Raw genomic sequence first — 20,342 nt, forward strand, 5'->3', positions numbered from 1 at the left:
TATGTACAAACATGCAGATCAATCATACATCTCACTTTTAATGAATCGCCACTGTCGCGTAAATAAACATTTTTGTAACAAAAAGTACTAGAAGTTCGATCTTTCTTGGCTTTTTGTTCTTTTATAGGAGTATCGAATAATACTCCTCTCAATATTTACTTTTTGTTACTTAACTACTACACGCAAATATAACAAATATAAAATGATAACAATGTAAAATAAAAATATGAATAACAAATGGGCAGGTACTTTCTTTTTTCGGCACTGGCAACCACTGACATCGATTCACTCACATTTTCATTCTCAAAATTTCGGAAACAAATGAGTAACGTTTTGTCCTTGGCATTCGTGTTTATATTAGTGAAGCTTGCAATTACGGCGCAAATCGTATTTCGTCCCTTTGGACGTCTAAGCAAGCATTCCGGGCGCGCGGGCGGCACTTTGCAAGTCTCTACATGCGTTGTACTGAATATAATTTGCCAGCAAACATAAAAAATTTAGTCACAAATGAAGATCAGTTTAAAAGGAGCCTGAAAGACTTACTAGTGGCCAACTCCTTCTACTCCATTGACGAATTTTTTAATAGAAACAAATGATGTATTGTATATATTCATACTATCAGTATTGTTATTTCAGCTTTAAAAAAAAAGTGACATGTTCCACAACCACGAGGATCTCCTCAACACGGATCTATGGAACGAAAAACTTATCTAATCTAATCGAATATGCTTGTTTATACAAGTAGCAGTCGCGGGCTTCTTAAAATACACCAGGTACTCAAAAAAATTAAGATGGTTAAAATTTTTCGTGGGCCCCCCACTTACAACTTATGAAGCCCTTTTTTTTTTTTTTTTTTTTTTTAACGTGGACCCCGTCTGATCTCCCGTGGACCCCTGGGGGTCTACCTGGACCACTTTGGGAACCACGGGGTTAGACGAAATCCATAGTGACCAAGCCACATATTTCGGGAGCACGTCATTTGACATTTGCCTAGCTTTTAGGAAACAGTGAGGAACAGTCCACCGTCACACATAATGAGAATTTTCAGACACAAGGAAGAAGACGTAACTTGCATGCCATTCACGCGTGCTCGTTGAGCATAAAACAATGTTGTGCACTAGATGTGTGACTCCTGATTCTATTGAAAAAACAGATAGGCCTTTATGCTACGGTATTCCTTTCTATTTCTGGAAACATTTCATTTTTTATTTTATTTTGTGTTTTGTCAAAAAAGACATGAATTGTGTTTCATTTTGTGTAGGTGTGTTGATTTGGATTTGATGACCACTAAAGGCTAATCGTTTATAACAAAAGATTTTTGTCGTGTAACGTTCTTTCAATAAACTTTTATTATTAAATAATGATACTTACAGTGTACATATATCCATACAAACTTCATCGAAGACATGTCGGATCTGACCCGAGTGTACCATCTATTTCGTCTCCAACAATCATACTGTTTGAGGGTTAAAAGTTTTCACGGACGTAAATCTAATTTATTTCATTTTTTCATGTACGGTATTTGCGATATTGTCGCAGAAGCTGACTAGCGCCGTGGTGTAGTGGTTATGACTCTTAAAGTGTTGCATAGAGGGTCGTGAGTGCAAAACTCATCTCGACTGTACAGTTTTGATTTCTGTATTCGGTTTGAGTACATTCTAGAAGTATTCACAGATGTCAACAATCATTGTACTGGAATATTCTGTAGCTGTATATATACTATATGTGTTCCGGCCGGAGGCAGTTCGCTCCGCGCTCTTGTATGTACAAGTGCTGAAGTTAAGTGAAGTTAGCGTTCGTCATTCATCTAATTACACCTTCTTCTACGTGAAATCAGTCTGGTGGAGGCACCGGGTATTGGAACTTGTGATAGCGCACATTATCGACGACACAGTGGCTCCCATCAGGCCACGGCAGAGCCGCCGTTTACGTGGCGAGAAACCCGAGTTCGAGACATATTCAAAAGATCGCAGTCTACCGGATACAAGAAGAAGAGGACGTTACGATGACAGCAACTGTGTGCCACCACATGAGGCATCCTTCCGGGTTCTCTGGTGACGATGGCCAATATCCAGACAAGTGGCTGAAGGTATACTGTATGAGCGTACAGCAAAATTTAACAAATGGGATGGCACCGTGTGTTTGACTAACGTATTTTTCTACTTGGAGGGCACTGCCAAGCAATGGTATGAGAACAACGAGGAGAAGTTCATAAGCTGGGAAGTATTCTAGTGGAACTGCGCAAGTATTTCGGCAACACACAACGACAGAAGTGCAAGGCTGAAGATAAATTAAAGCGCACGGCACAGCGTCCAGGAGAAACTACAGCCTCCTACATTCAAGACGTCTTGGAGCTGTGTAAAATAATGGATCCTGGAATGAAGGAGGAAGATAGGGTTGCATATCTCATGAAGGGTATTGCTGAGGACATGTATCAAGCCCTACTCCTAAAGGAGGTTTCGACAGCAGACGACTTCATAAAATGGTGCCAGTATATCGAGACATTGCATCAAAAAATAATTACACGCAAGAAGTTTGAACGGCTTCCGAACGCCGTATCGATGTCTGTTGATGGAGGAAGCAACTGATTTCACAAGTGTTCTTCGTCAGATAGTGAGAGAGGCAATTCAGAAGGCACTTGGATTGCACGGCGAGCAAAAGACCGAGACGCTTCAAGAGGTCATAAGGGCGGAAGTGGAACAGGCATTGAACCCAATCTCTCGTCCTTCATTGCTCTTTAAAACGGTGAAAAAGTCGAGACCCTGGCGCAGTTACGTTCCTACAATGCCGCATGAGGAACCTGTTTGAGCACCAAAGAAGACTGACGTCTGGAGGACCCAGGATAACCAACCAATATTTTTCCATTGCAGACGATCGGGACATGTAGTGCGCTATTGTCGAGAAAGGCGGCGGATATTTGATGGTGTCCGCGCCAGAAGACAGTAGACCGATCTTAGCCGACGCCAACTCCGGGACGCCGAAGATGAACAAGAAGATATGGGTGCAGGACGACGTAGGTCACCATCGCCGCAAGCTAGCCGCTGGAGAGGACGCTCCCCAACACGCCGATCAAGGTTTCCATCGCCGTTTAGAAGCTCCAGCCCATCACCTAGCCGCTGCAACCTGGAAATCTAAAGTGTGCGACATTACTTGGATTTGAGGCCGCCGAACAGAAAAATCCTCCGCCGTCGATCACTACAAAAATGATAGGAAACTACGTCGATATCCTCATGGATGGCCGACCACCCCAAGCTCTTGTGGACTTTGGAGCATCATTTCGGAGAAGTACCGTCGCCAGTTGCAGATGACCGTATTCGTCGACAAAAAAACATCTCTGCTGAAGGTGGCTAATGGGACATATGTAAAACCTACAGGAAGATGTACCATTCGTGTGGGTATAAGTGGCTATACACAGCCCTTGGAAATCATCGTCTTACAAGAGTGTAGTCATGACGCCATTCTCGGATGGGACTTTTTGAAAGCTTCTCAGGCAATTACAGATTGTGGTCGCTCGAAGATTATGCTAGACGAGATGAGATACTGTGGACAGGAAGATGCGCACCCGAGTGTGTGAAGACTATGTGTGCTGGATGATGTGATCATTCATGCAGTCAGCGCTAGAAAGGTAATTGTCATGTGTCATGCCATGCATGTAGTGGAATGTAATAGAAGCATACCACTGAAGAATAACTGCGTCATCCCAGCCTCTGTCGTCTCGTTTAAGAACGGATTCGGTGAATTGTGGATAGTTAACTGTCGCCGATAACCGCAGATCCTTCCAAGACGTATGTGCGTAGCAAACGCTGAGCCGTTAATTCAAGAACAGCTGAGCGTCATAGCAACCTCCCATGCCGAGTCTGTTGGTGAAATTAGCGCTATCGCTACAAGATCTTCTAGCTCGACTATCACCAGACCTCACTAAGGAACAACAGACAAAGCTACTTGCCATTCTTCAAGAGTTCTCTGATTGCTTCAATCCACAGGTGATGAGAAAATGAGACAAATCGACGGTGAAGCACCGGATTAGCACTGGAAACCATCAACCAATAAGCCAGAGACCATACCGAAACGTCGAATAATTCACGACGAGGTAGAGAAAATGATGAAGAATGACATCATTCAGCCTTCACAGAGACCATGGTCGTCACAAGTGGTCCTCATCAGAAAGAAGGATGGCAATTGGCCCTTTTGTGTTGATTACAGGAAGCTTAATAAGATAACTAAAAAGGACATTTAACCTCTTCCACGAATTGACGATACACCAGATTGTTTGAAGGGGGCTAAGTTTTTCTCAACCATGGACATGTATCCAGAATGAGATTTTCACTCTGCAGCGGAGTGTGCGCTGATATGAAACTTCCTGGCAGATGAAAACTGTGTGCCCGACCGAGACTCGAACTCGGGACCTTTGCCTTTCACGGGCAAGTGCTCTACCATCTGAGCTACCGAAGCACGACTCACGCCCGGTACTCACAGCTTTACTTCTGCCAGTATCTCGTCTCCTACCTTCCAAACTTTACAGAAGCTCTTCTGCGAACCTTGCAGAACTAGCACCCCTGAAAGAAAGGATACTGCGGAGACATGGCTTAGCCACAGCCTGGGGGATGTTTCCAGAATGAGATTTTCACTCTGCAGCGGAGCAGAAGAGCTTCTGTAAAGTTTGGAAGGTAGGAGACGAGATACTGGCAGAAGTAAAGCTGTGAGCACCGGGCGTGAGTCGTGCTTCGGTAGCTCAGATGGTAGAGCACTTGCCCGCGAAAGGCAAAGGTCCCGAGTTCGAGTCTCAGTCGGGCACACAGTTTTAATCTGCCAGGAAGTTTCATGGACATGTACTCGGGATACTAGCAAATCGAAGTAGATGAGGCTGATCGTGAGAAAACTGCATTCATCACCCCTTTGGGCCTGTATGAGTTTAAGGTAATGCCGTTTGGTTTGTGTAATGCACCAGCAACTTTTGAACGGATGATGAATAATCTTCTACGTCACCTGAAGTGGGCGATAGATTGACAAAAAGTCATGTGACATTATAGTGTTCTCAGGGACACTTGATGAACATATAAAAAGACTGAAGGCCGTTCTTTAGTGTCTCCAACAAGGAGGATTGAAACTTAATCCAAGAAAGTGTCTCTTTCGAGCAGAAGACATCAAAATACTTGAACACCTTGTGTCAAACAAAGGTGTGCCGCCAGACCCAGAAAAGGTGAGATCTATAACGGAATTTCCTATTGCTAAAAGTATTAGAGATGTGAGAAGCTTCCTCGGATTATGTTCTTATTACCATCGTTTTATCAAAGACTTTTGTATCAGAACCAGGCCACTCCAAGAGTTGTTAAAAGCCGATACTAAATTTATCTGAGGTGGTGCTCAACAAGATTCTTTCGATGTGCTGCGAGTAGATCTGACGACTGACCCTGTATTTGGTCTGTATGACGAGAGAGCGCCTACAGAAATACACACATATAAATCAGAAACTTATAATGTATGCTGATGACACAACAATCATTTGCACAGCTGACACAAAGGAGGAGCTTGAGAAGGAAGCACTCCTGACTATTGAAAATGCAAATAAATATTTAACACAAAACAACCTGTTTATGAATCAGTCTAAAACAATGAATGTAGTATTTAAGACCAAGCATAGTGAAAATTATAATATAAATGTTAATATAAATGGAAAGACTATTAAAGAAGCAACCAGCACAAATTTTCTAGGAACTATAATAGACAAACATTTGGCATGGGGGGAGCACATAGATGCACTGTGTAAAAAGATAAACAAACAGATCTTCATCATGCATAAAACAGCTAAGACTGTGGATGATAAAGTCCTCAGATCAATGTATTATGGACTTGTCTTCCCACATTTGTCTTATTCAGTTCATATATGGGGAAATGCACAAGCTGGCTACCTAAAAAGAATATTCACAATTCAGAAAAGGGCAGTGAGATGCATTGCAAAAATACCACCAAGACAGACCTGTAGGCAAGCTTTTGTACACTATAATATTATGACAGTATATTCACTGTATATATACCAAAGCATAATGGTGGTAAGGTCAAGTGATAAACACCTCCTAAATAAAGATGTACACAAACACAGTACAAGAGGAAATGAAAATTACTACATGATAAACAGAAATCTAAAACTGTCTATGACTGCCCCAGAAGAAGCAGGCAAAAGGTTTTTTAATAAACTCCCCAAAATCATTAAAAAAGAAACAGATCTAAAATGTTTTAAAAATCATTGGAAACTATATCTCACAGAGAAATGTATATACAGTTTGAGCGAATACTAAGATGGTGTTTAAATATATCATTACTGAAATGTACCTGTAAAAATTATCATTTCTGTATGTTTTTTTGATTTGTGTGTACGTATAATGTGAAACATGTAAAACCTTTGTATGATTATGGACTATTTCTGTTTAATCATTTGTTTCATTTATATATATATATTGAAACCAAGTTTGATGTTAATAGGCTATTGTATGACACACCCAATACTCTCAGCTGGATTTTCAGCTGGAGTCCATGGGCAAAGAATAAATAAATAAATAAACAGATACCAGTGTTATGGGATCGGTGCTGTTCTGGTGCAAATTTTGAATGGAAAAGAGAAGGTTATAGCATATGCTTCTAGAACACTCACAAAAGCCGAAAGAAACTACTCAACTACAGAAAGAGAATGTCTTGTTGTGATCTGGGTCATATGCAGATTTCGACAGTATCTCTATGGAAGGCCATTCACAGTTGTTACAGACCATTATTCACTTTGTTGGCTGACGGGTCTTAAGGATCCCACAGGACCACTCGCCAGCTGGGCAATACGTCTTCAAGAGTATGACATTACCATAGTGTACAAATGTGGAAGAAAACACCAAGATGCCGACTGTCTCTCAAGAAACCCTGTGGAAGACTATCAAGACTTTGATGAAGATATCTCAAATTATGCTTGCCTTAAATCGGTCAGAGGATGTGAAAGGGCAATTCAAGGTAGTTAATGGATTACTTTGCAAGAAAAACTTCGATCCGTTTGGAAAGAGGTGGCTACCAGTGATTCCTAAACACATGCGCTTAGATGTTCTACAGAAATTCCATGACAGACCTGATGCCGGACATATAGGATTTATTAAGACATACAATAGAATCCGCAAGAGATTTTTCTGAGCAGGTTTATTTAGGAGTGTCCGTCACTATGTGTCGCACTGTCGAGAGTGCCAGGGGAGAAAGGCAGTTCCTCAGAAACTACCTGGCCGACTTATACGAATTCCACCTGCTGAAACGCCTTTCCAGCGTGTTGGGATTGACCTCCTAGGACGATTCCCAATGTCTGTTAGTGGCAATAGATGGATTATTGTTTGCACTGATTATCTGACACGCTATGCCATTACAAAAGCCGTGAAAACAGCTGAATTATCCGAGGTAGTCAAATTCATCGTGGAAGACAGTGTATTAAAACACGGTGCCCCAGGGTCGTTAATTACAGATCGAGGGAAAGTTTTTCAATCGAATCTTGTGACAGAGATAAACCGTCGGTGCAACATTACTCATCGCACAACGACTGCCTACCATTCGCAAACTAACGGGCTTACTGAACGCCTTAAAAAGACCTTGCCGACATGCTATCAATGTTCGTCAATGTTGAGCAGAGAAACTGGGATGAAGTGCTACCTTTCGTGACGTTTGCCTACAACACCACCAACGGAAGACACCACAGTATTTACGCCATTTTTCCTGGTGAATGGGCTTGAGGCGACTACGACGATGGACACTGTGTTTCCGTTACATCCTTATGATGTGGACGTTGACTACATCGGCCAGGAGTTAACCAGAGCTGAGAAAGCTCGGAAATTAGCTCAACTCCACACGCTGCAGGCTCAAGAAAACGATCACTGAAGGTATGACATGAGCTGCTGTCTACCAGCCTGGTGACCTTGTCTGGATCTTCACTCCTGTTCGGAAGTTTGGTCTCTCTGAGAAGCTCCTCAGGCTCTACTTTGGACCTTATAAGGTTGTAAGACAGTTGTCTGATGTTACTTATGAAGTTGAAGATTTCGACCCCGTCACAAGACGACGAAAGATCAGAGATATGGTCCATGTCCTTCGAATGAAGCCCTACTGGCATCCTGCAACCCAGGGTAAATTCGAAGCGCCAGCGATAGGCAACAAGCGGAAAGGTGACAAAGAGCGTAACGGCAAAAGAACTTCTAAGAACATCACCACCAGGGCGAACATCAGACATCGTGAGTCGGAGTATGCAGGACCGATGACTCGTTCCTGGACTAGGACGACATAACACCGAGATGCTGTTCTCTTAAGGACGGAGCAATGTCGCAGAAGAAGCTGAGCAGCACCATGGTGTAGTGCTTATGATACTAAACTGTTGCATGGAGGGTCGTGAGTTCAAAGCTAACCTGGACTGTACAATTTTAACTTCTCTAGTCGGTTTGAGTACATTCTAGAAGCATCCACAGATGTCAAGAATCATTGTACTGGAATGTTCTGTAGCTGTATATATACTGTATGTGTTCTGACCAGAGGCAGTTCGCTCTGCACTCCTGTATGTGCAAGTGCTGAATAAACCTTCATTAATTGAAGTTAGAGTTCGTCATTCACCTTCTTCTACGTGACAATATGAATGATGCCAGTATAGTCAGTGAGTTATATATGCTCTTGGTTTAAGAAAGGCAAGTGATGCCATGAGTGAATAGTGAAGTAAAACCTCAGTAATTGTCGCTGCATTATGTCTGAATGCCAGAGAAATGAGGACAGCAGGGTTTGCTGGAGATTAGCGGACTCCTCCTTTTAGGTGTTCAGCAATGGAGCACAATTTAAAATAATTGTTTCTGCCGTATGCTGTATAAACAAATTGGGGTAAAACTCTTAATTATATACAGATTTAGAGTTTCGCCAGCAGGTAACTAAGTATCTTACAGCTGGATGTCCAGATTCCTTAATTATTTCCAATAATTGTGTGAGACTGGTGTGCATTTTACATAGTACCAGTTGTTATATAAATACGATGTGCTGTAAAAAGTGGAAGCGGGAGATTCCATGGTGACTCATGTTATATTTTGAAATCAGTGGTTAATTATGTTGACTTTTTGTCAATCTATAAACCTATATTTTCTTTTGCAAATCATCATCATATATTGTAGTATTCAGGCAAAGTCTTGAATTAAGTTTAAGCAGTGAAGAGCATTAAAATTAAAGAACAAAAAGTAATTAATTTATATTGTGACTCATGTTACAAATGCAGTGGTGTGGGTCTTCCGCATCGTCCCCTACGCTCCTCCGAGTATAGGACCTCACCACCATGTTACAAATTTTGGACATCCTATTGCTAACGTAGAATTTAGGTCAAATATATCCCCAAACTGTTAGGAGTATGGATCTGATTTTTATCAAAGAAAATGTAAATTATGTTGGCATTCAAATGACACAGTTACAGATTTCTAAAAATATTTATACCATGACTCAATGTTACGTGACTCATGTTACTTGCAATTTATTACCGGAAAAAGTTTTTCCTGTGAGCAGAGAAACACAAATGACGTTACTTACCAAATAAGATAAAATTAACATTAACATTTCATTTTTTAAACACTATTAAAAATTATAAGAGAATGAAATCAAGGAAAATAAACTGTGAATTCAATTAAAATTCAGAGAATTGAAAATATCCTCTTGCATTGACAACATCAGGTGGATTAATTTTCTTTATAATTTTGTCCTGTGTGTACAGTATTTCATCACATTTTGCAGGCCACTTCCAGTAGTGACCAGCACTCTCCATTGCATTGATTAGATAAGAGTTTCCAAAAATTGCATGTACCTCTCCAGCATAGAATTTACCATCATATTACACTTTGTACCAGTCTAAATTTTAGCACTTTCTATAGTCTCTTCAGTATGATCTACAGCAGGAATATTCTTTGGAGATAACAGATATGTTTGTAGTACTCCTTCCTTGTGGTGAAAGCAATGAATACTTTTTATGTTTGGTATTGATGGTGCTAAAGAAAATATTTGAGCCAGATTAAGTTTTACATTGATTCCTTCAGTTTCATCAGTAGACATATGAAAAACCTGCATAGTTGTGGTTCTTGCAGCTGCCTGAGCAAAAGTTGACACATCATCTACTATAAATTTTCGCCTTTTTACTGCTTTCCAAACTTATCATTTCGCAACTACATCAATTCCAGCTACAGCTCCTTTACCGAGGGCCGTAGCAAAAAAGTTCCAATAGATTTCCACATTGTGGAACGATTGAAGTTGAAGTACTGTAGCAGTAATGTATTTGTTTTTAAACTATGAAGCAGACCCATCTGACCAGACTGAAACTACCTTCACATTTTCAGATATAGTTGACAGTACCTTGCTAAGGTCCACCCCAATAGCAGAGTGGTCAGCGTGGCGGTCTGTCATGCCAAGGGGCTCAGGTTTGATTCCTGGCTAGGTTGGAGATTTTCTCCACTCAGGGACTGGGTGTTGTGTTGCCCTCATTATCATTTCATCATCATGAGTGGAAGGCAATGGGAAACCACCACTGGAATCACTTCCCTAGATGCTCATGCGGTGGACCTCTCTGCCGAGGCTTCCCTCATGACAAGACTTGCCTTAAGTCAGAACACAAAGTTGAGTTGCCTTGCTAATGTATACAATCACAGTATCATTGCAATGGGTTAAGTTCTCTGAAACAACAACAATTGGGTGATGAGAACCTGAATGCCACAGTGACACAGTGAAAATACTAACTTGTGCTTGTGCCCAATGTGCACTATGTACCTCATCTTGATAAACACAAGTATAATTTTCAGCAAAATCAATATGCAGCAGTGCAAATTCTTCGAATCTTGGCTTGGAACCATTTCCTTTTGCCGTTCATAAGACACAGACCCTCTCTTTTTGTATAACAATGAAGAAGAAACTAAGGAATTATGGAAATTGTGTATTTTACCGTGTCAGCTGTAGGGCCTTCTTCTGTGACTTTAATAATTTTAGAGCCATATTCTTCCATCTTCCAAACATACCGTGACAAATTCACAATTTCCAGCTCATCAGTTTTATAGGCTTTGTTGAAACCTCTATCTTTCTAACTTGTGTTACATTAATTCTGCCAACAAAACTCACTGGGTGGCTGGCATATGATATTTGATACAAATGTGCTGCTGTAAGCTGGAATATTATCATATTTCTTATGAAGACTACTGATAGGATTTATGAAATTTTCATGATATTTACTCAAACATATGTTATGAGGTAGTTTCCTCCTTAACTGAACATGTGGTGGGTGTATTTCTGCGAACTTAGATTACCCAATTAGAATTTCAGCGTGTTCCTGTTTGAATGCCTCTCATGTTTCCATGATGGACATGACTAAGTGATGAATATGAACTGTTGTCTTCTCATTATTTTCTCTAATCACTATTGTGTCCTTGCCACCTGGTGACTGGCGACTAACGAGGCCACAACAGTAAATTCCAGTTAGCACGTGCCTAGGAAAAACTTAAGTACATGAAAGTGCCTCATGTTACATAAAAGTTCTAGCTGTTGAATTATATTGTTTATCCTAATCTATAATTTACATACTTCAGTTTTATACTGTTTATGCAATACATTAGGGTATGTAACTGTAATATAAATAATGATATACTAATTATACCTGCCAATATTGTGAAATGAAGATCCAAAATTCACATTCTTGTCACATGAGAAACATGTGGTCTTATAAAAATGCCTACAAATTATGGAAGGAAAGCAATAATGAGCAACAAATCATTTTTGCCATACAATAAAAGTCCAGCCCTTTTAAACAATATATTAAACTTACCACATTTTAAGTTTTTAAAAATCGTAAGTGTGTCCTACTTTACATGGAATATCCCAAGCAATTTTTGGCAGATGGATGTGGAACATTGTTGTGATTTAATTTGACAAGCTGAAATGGTGTTGATACTGAAAACAAAAGCAATGTCCCATAGAATTATTTAATAACCAAATTCCGAAACATAAAATGTAATTATTGTTGTGTAGACTTATGCTACCACACCTATGAATTTTGTATTAAGATACTATTAAAACAAAGCAAAAACCTGTGTCCTCAGTTTGAATTTTTTGAGAAGTGCTGTACCTAGACAAGCATGGATGCATATACTGCTATTTCAGGCATATTATGAGGCTAAACATCGCTTCCAGCTTGTTTATAAACTAGAAAAAAACGGACTGCTATTTGAACAATTTGCCTTTTTCATGATGCACTGTTAGGTATTCGTATTAATCATGTGGGAGTGAGCTTGGAAGTCACAGCTGAACAGGACTGCCAGGTTAAATTATAAAATTACCAAACATTGCCTGATGAAAGGATCTGCTTGTCTAAGGGTGAATTCAATAAAACAGTAAACACCAAAAATTATATATGCTATTTGCAGCTTTCAACATATTTTTGTTGCCCTTACTGTCTTATAAGTCACAAATTTCAAATTGCAATGAATATATAATTTTCTTTTACCATTTCAACACTCAGTTTGTTTCTAGTGTCAGGCCATAAATAATACATGTGACTCTTTCCACACAGGCATTATTGCATGGAGTCACCATTATTGTTTTCATAATTTTGAAAATCACTAAATAAATTGGTAATATGAATGGAATTGTAAAAATATAGGACCACTCATACCTCAGTACTGAACACAGGGCTGATATACCGAACAGTTCAGAAAAAGCGAAAACCTGGCAACCCAGCTGCTGTATGTAGCTAGCTTAAACAGTAGTCCTACTGCTTGTAACTGCTACCTCGCTGCATATTTTTACGTAACCTTATGTGACCACAGATCTCCAATATCCGCACGTCTGTGTGTCAACAAATCTCCGGACACCATTTTATCTACTGTGAGAATACCCCCAGACTTATTTTTAGAAAAAGAGTACTGTAATTGAAATTTATGACTTGATTGAATATTTCTTTGTAGGGAAGATGTAGGATCTTATTTTGAATAAGGGCTTGAAGGAAGTCTATATGATTATTCGCAGTTGAAAAGAAAATGTCCATCAACTGTTAAAGACAATGGCAGAAAATGTAATTTTATCTACTCCAAAATTTTACATAACATCATAGTGACAGAATATTTAAGTATCAAGAGCGAGGGAGAGAGGATGAAATGATTTGCTTTCTAATATCTAACTTCCCACCAGAATGCAAATGCATTTTAGTGATACAACACAAATGTGTTTCACATGTCAGCCATGTTACACCCTTTAATGACCACAAACTTCATTCTTGACTTTGAAATGTTTTCCGTTATAAAGCCCAGATTCATGTACATACTTTGCTCTTGGTTGATAGCAGTCTGTAGATGCCAGCTTCACTACATCTTGCTTATCATAATGTATGACTAGTGCATCATTCCCATATTGTCAAAGTTCGTTTTGCAGCTGTTGAAGCCACAAAGCTTCCTGTACTGCCAATGTCATTGGCTGTATTCTGCTTCTGCCGTAGAAAGCGCTACAGCTCACTGTTTGCAAAAACTCCATGCAATACCAGCCATCCGGAACAGAAAAATGTAGCCAGTACAGGTCCTGTTATCTGCTGGATCACGGGTCGAGTCTGCATCACAATAAACAGTTATTTTTGTGGAGTCTTCTTCAGTAAAACACAGTTTTATAACTTCGGTTCACTTAAAATGCTTTAAAACTCATTCCACAACAAGTTGTGTTGATTTTGTAGGTCACTGCAATGTTGATTTGTTATCATCACATGAAATATCTGTTCTTTCCACTTGTGAAAGGTTGTTCAATATAAAATGAAAATTAAAACACCTGCAGTCATCTGCACCAGTGCCCCTTATATCAATTTAGTGTTTTCCTTGAATAGAAGTTCTTCCTGTGCAGAATGCTATTCTATGGGTCTTGTAAAAGCTTTGTTTTTATATCTGCAATTATTCTTGCTTTCAATTACTAATTTCATCAATTTGTACATTTCAGGCAAACCGGTGAACACAGTGTACCAAGCTACTCTTCACTGACTTCACATTTTATTTTATTTTTTTAAAATTGAGAGCAGCTGAAATGATTTTGTTCAAATAGTCAACAACACTATTAGACAATTCTGAATAAGTGGCAATAAAACCACTGAGTAATCCCATGTGTGTTTATAAAGCACTGCTTTGAAAGCTTGCTCTAATTTCTCCAGGATAATCTTGGTTTGTGGGTGTAACTTCTACATACACCTAAAAGACTGGACATGGTAGCAAAATCAGCTTTGATCTAGCCTAGGTTTCTATCTTTCGAATAGTGTTTCTACTCACTCAGTCCCAGAATTCTTGTTCTAAACACAATTGCACTGAGAACTTACAACTCATTTAATTTAAACCTTTGGTAAGCTTCTCAATATGGAATTGATTTTGCTTTAAACTTACAGTCTTTAGTGTTAAATACAGGAAAAGAAAAAGCATAAAGCTTCATGCAGCTGAAGTTATGTTGTCATTGCCAACTCGAAAGACATCACATCTGATGCTTTTCACTAATCATCAGTAACCACCAACCACAATTTGCTACCATAAAGGCAATTGTACGCACGGTCATTTCCAACTGCAAATAATTTTTTTTTTTTTTTTTTAAATGTTAAAGGGGACAGAAAATTTAACTTTATTTATTCCCAAGATGAAACATAATAAAGATCCTAATGTCACAGGCAATGAATATTTATGTATACTCTGTAATTTCATGGTTGGTTAGTTGGTTGATTTGGGGCAGATGACCAAACAGCGAGGATCTCAGTCGCATATAATTTCATGAGCAACTGCAATAGCATATATTGATGTGCATTTCATTATCTAATAAGAACCAATTGCAGATGCAAAATTAACTTCAGGCGTTACCAAGAAGACTGTGTTGGAGTCTTTGCTCTTCATGTTGTATAATAATGATCTGGCAAACAGTAGTAATAGCAGTCTCAAACTCTTAGGAGGTAATGCACTTACCAATATTAAGTACAATCTGAAAAAACTGCTCAAATTTTGTCAGGTCTTGCTAAGACTTCAAAGTGGTGCAAAGACTGACAACTCATTTTAAATACGTAGAAATGTAAAACTGTACAGTTCTCAAAACACAAAAACAGTATCCAAGAATACACCAAGTCGTAATTAGAATCAGCCAACTAATACAAATACAAGGGGTACCCCAAAAAACTGAATTTTTTAAAGCTATATATTTTCAAATTGTTTACAAAACAATCTTATCCCCTTCAAAATACTTTCCATTACAACTAATACATTTGACCCACCGGTGCTTCTACTGTTTGAAACATTTTTTGTAGTCATCTTTAGAAGTGGCTGACAGCTCCGCCCTCTTTTTCTCGACTTCTTCAATGTTGTCAAGTAGGTGTCCTTTCATTCCCCATTTCATGCATGGAAATAAGATAAATTCACACGGAGCCAGGTAAGGTGTGTGGGAGTAGACTCCTGCTGCCACAAATTGGGTCTCTTTTGACAAACACCACTGCGAAATCTTCTTAAAACTTCCAAATCAAAGGTCAGATTGACGGTCTGACTGGGGGAACAACTCTGAATGAACTACACCTTTGGCATCAAAAAAGCAAATAAGCATTCCTTTGATGTTCGAATTGACTTGACGACATGTTTCTGGATGGCGTGATGATAGCATCTTCCACTGGCTTGTCTGTTGCTTTGCTTGTGGGTCGTATCCATAACATTAAAACAGTTCAGCAGCATTTTTACCGAGTAGAAAACAAAATGTCATGGCAGCCTGTCTTTCACTTACACATGCCATCATAAAAAGCGAAACAAGTGAAAACAATCACTGCGGATGAACAGAACAAGCCAGGTCAACACAGGTGGCACTGAACTGACAATGGGTTGCGCTAGATATGCCTAGTGGCAGAAATGTGTACTACACAAGCTCCGCCCACGGCAATGTTATTCCGTTTTTTTTTTTGGTTCCCCTTGTACCTGGATGTAACAGTTTGTGGGGATATTATCTGGAATGATCCAACAGACTCAAAGCAGGTAGCAACGTTGAGTTCACTAGTAGGATACTAGGGAAATGCAATCAGCCTACAAAAAATGTTGTTTACTAAAAATTTGTGTGACCCGTCCTAGAATATTTCTCAAGCATGTGGGACTCGTACCAAATAGCGTTAACTGAATGTACACCAGGATGGCAGTGTGAATGATCACTAGTTTCTTTAACACATGGGAGAGAATCACAGGTACCAATTACCCTAGGAAAGCCTAGTCACATAGTTTCAATAACCAGCATTAAGTAAGGAATCCAGGAACATAGAACAACCTCCTGCATATATATTTGCAGGAATCTTGAAGACAAAATTAATATAATTATTGTATGCATGAAGGCAAAGACATTCTTCCCACTTTCCATACACATGGGGAATGGGGAGAAACCCTAATTAATGATACAATGGGAAGTACACACTGTTATGCTCATCACAGTGATTGACAGAGTATGGACGTAGATGAAGACTTGCATAGTACTGATTTCTATAAAGAAACAGTGACTACAACACAATAAATGTAAAACAAAGCATATATTTACAAGTATAAAGTGGTAAATGAAGTTTCTGCATTTGTCTTTTGAAAGGGCAATGGGTGAAGTATTCAGTGACTAGTGTAATACACTGAAGAGTCAAAATACTGGTACGCCTTCCTAATATCGTGTAGAGCTCCCGCAAGGATGGAAAAGTATCTCAACGCTACATGACATGGACTGAACTAATGTATGTAGTATTACTGGAGGGAACTGACACCACGAGTGCTGCAGGGCTGTCCATAAATTCATAAGAGTACGAGTGGCTGAAAATCCCTCCTGAACAGAATGTTGCAAGGCATCCCAAATATGTTTAATAAAGTTCATGTCCGGGATATTTGGTGGTCAGCCAAAGTGTTTAAACTCAGAAGAGTGTTCCTGAAGCCACTCTGTAACAATTCTGGACATGTGGGGTGTTGCACAATGGACATGAATGGGTGCAGGTGATCAGACATCATGCTTAAGCACATGTCACCTGTCAGAGTCGGATCTGGACTATGAGGGGTAACATATCACTCCAGCTGCACATGCCCCACACCATTACAGAGCCTCCACCAGCCTCAACAGTCCCCTGCTGACATCCGTATGCCCAATACAATTTGAAATGAGACTTTTCCAACCAGGCAACACGTTCCCAGTCATCAACAGTCCATTGCCAGTGTTGACAGGCCCAGGCAAGGCGTAAGCTTTGTGTTATGCAGTCATCAAGGGTACACGAGTGGGTCTTCGGGTTCGAAAACGCATATTGATGGTGTTTCATTGAATGATTCACACACTGACTCTTCTTGATGGCTCTACACTGAAATCTGCAGCAATTTGCAGAAGGGATGCACTTCTGTCATGTTAAACGACTCTTCAGTCATCGTGGGTCTCGTTTTTGCACGATCTTTTCCGCCTGCAGCAATGTCAGAGATTTGATGTTTTACTGGATTCATGATACAATGGTGAAATGGTCATGCGGGAAAATCCCCACTTCATCGCTACCTCGGAGATGTCTCATCACTTGTGCACCGATTATAACACCATGTTCAAACTCACTTAAATCTTGATAACCTGCCATTGTAACAGCAGTAACCGATCTAACAACTGCGCCAGACACTTGTTTTCTTACATAGGCATTGCCAATCACAGCACTGTATTCTGCCTGTTTACATATATCTGTATTTGAATACGTGTGGCTGTACCAGTTTCTTTGGCACTTCCATGTATAATACTACATAAAGACAAACACACAAAACCCAGAAACTGATAATATGTTACAAATGTTAACGACATGAAAAACACTCATTGGTGCTACTGGAATCAAAGCAAAAGCAGAAATATTTTATTTCATACGTTCCTTGACAAAGGAAGATTCAGGAGTACTGCACCAGTTAAATTCATGCACCACTGCTAGAAACCCTAAGTTGTGATATAATAGGAAGCACACTTGTCCAGGCATTTGAAAGTGATTTACAAAGATGGCTGCAGATACACATCAATCTTAGTTGCTTCTTGAAATGGTTAGTGCATTGAGTGGTAATTGCTTCTTACATAAAAATTTTGATTTGTGGAAAAAAAAAAGTTTGGCGGGTGTTGGTTACTACACAAGGTGTTTCCGACACACTGCACAACCTACACTGCAATGGCCGGGTTGAATGTGCAAGATGAGCTGGCAGATGTTAAGTATTGTTGAAGATGTGGTGAGTATGACCAAAACACTGAGTTGTCTTCCAGTGTGTGACAGTATCATTTTGTCACTCGGACAATTTTAAAAACCATGAGAAATTCCAGAACTGCGTTACGAGTGCAATTCTCTGTTTGAACAAAGCAAATACGAACATCTGCATTGGTCTGATTGCAATTGTGTTTTACAAAGCTTAAATTACACTTTCTATTTAATCTGCCTAAATCTGTTGTTCATTCATGACAGACTTCAGCAGTTAATTTCTTACAATGATTATATTATAGGTGACTGGATTCAATCTGACGTTTTTGCTCATAATGCAAAAATGGAAGCACGCAAATACCTCGGACATATTATACACTGAAATCCCAAAGAGGAATAAGTTTTTATGTAGATCTATAATATCTCGTGAAAACCAAGGTATCTTTTCCAGCAAGCAGAGAGATGCTGCTGCAGATGACAGGTAATATCATTCTTCTGTTGCCTCTCAAAGAAGTTGGAATGAGGTTTGAAACTGGAGATACCTGTAGTTGTCTTTCATTGTCATGAACTTGGTGAGACTTCACAGTTCACTTATATCTGTAAATTCTCTCATCACCACTGTCTTGTACATATGACAATACCATTTGTTGGGACACAGCTCACAAATTAACTAAAAAATATGTACAATAAAGAGGTAAGAACCAAAGTGGAAAGGTATCCCCATGTCTGCATCAATAACTTTAAAACTGAGATGAGAAAGTGGGCCACGAGTAGATTCAGCTGGATAGTTTTTATCTGAATAAGCCCTGGAAGATAAACTGTCAAAGAACTGACAGTAAAACCTTTTGATTATGGAAAGCTTGCATGTTACTGGACGTTCAGCACACACAGTGGGTTGGCTGCTGTTGCGGGTGCATTGCACATCACCAGTTCCAGGGGCATTGAAAACTGGCATATGTCTTTGTTGCAGTTTCAGGAGGACTCTGATGCAGCAGTTAGCAGTAGGTAATCTTGTGTAAACATTTTCAGCTTCATAACCTGGTCTAACCACACTATAATCCGTTCACCATAAGCATAAACCTGATGAAAACAAACACAACCATGACGATTGGTCTGAAGCCGTAGCGCACGTACACTGGTGTCGTTTCGCTCTTGAAAGTAGGTCCTACTTATGTATAAGATATCTTATTACTACATTACGTTAAATGAAACTAAGATATTCAAATGTATTAACAGCCATCAACATTTTTCTTAGTCGCACTTTAGCTGTGTAGTTTTTATTTCAAAAATTGTGAACAGTCACAACCTCTGCAGCATTGTGTTCAGATTGTCGCACTGTTAATGCACAGTATGAAAATGGTTGAGGCTGCTTTCTGTTCTGTAGTGAAACACACAGGTGGAACACGGTTAAAAAGTGCTGAGAAATAGGCCGTTCTTAATGTTTTTCATAAATTTACAGAGATAATCGGCTTTGATGCTATCCTACGATTGTAAGTAATGCAGGTGATTAACAAACGTACAGTGAACATGGAGCGCATTCGGTAGCGTAATGGAATGTCGGCCAAATGCGGTAATTCATGCGTTGGTTCAAATCTCTTACATAATTATATCTTCTCGTTCAATTTGAAATACCTACATCTCGTTATTATAAAACTCATCTTTTTTTATGAATAATGCACATCATCTGATTTCTAATTACATACTGGATGCAAAAATTCCAGTTTCCATTTCATGACAAATTCTTAATTATCAATGTTTTATGAAAGACTGCTCATAAAAGTTGTTTAAATTAAGAAAACAATTTAATTTTTTAAGGCAAAAATGAAAAACCTAATCCTCTTTATTTGTACTGTGTCCACAGTTTCATACCATAGTGGTAGATAAGTACCGTAGAAACATGAAGAACAATCATTTTCACAGCATCGAGTACACCATACAAATGCTGCATTTTTACATTTGCTACTGTACTATTACAGTATGAACCCAACAGAACTGATCTGGAGCCAAACTGCGGGATTTGGCCCGAGAAGTACCAAGACTGTTAAGCTGCCAGACATACTGGAACTAAAGCATGCAGCTTTTTCACACACCACTTCTGAACGCTGGTGAGATACAGAACGGCTCGTCATAA

Source organism: Schistocerca piceifrons, chromosome 1, assembly GCF_021461385.2.
Source record: "Schistocerca piceifrons isolate TAMUIC-IGC-003096 chromosome 1, iqSchPice1.1, whole genome shotgun sequence".
In the NCBI taxonomy this organism is placed as follows: domain Eukaryota; kingdom Metazoa; phylum Arthropoda; class Insecta; order Orthoptera; family Acrididae; genus Schistocerca; species Schistocerca piceifrons.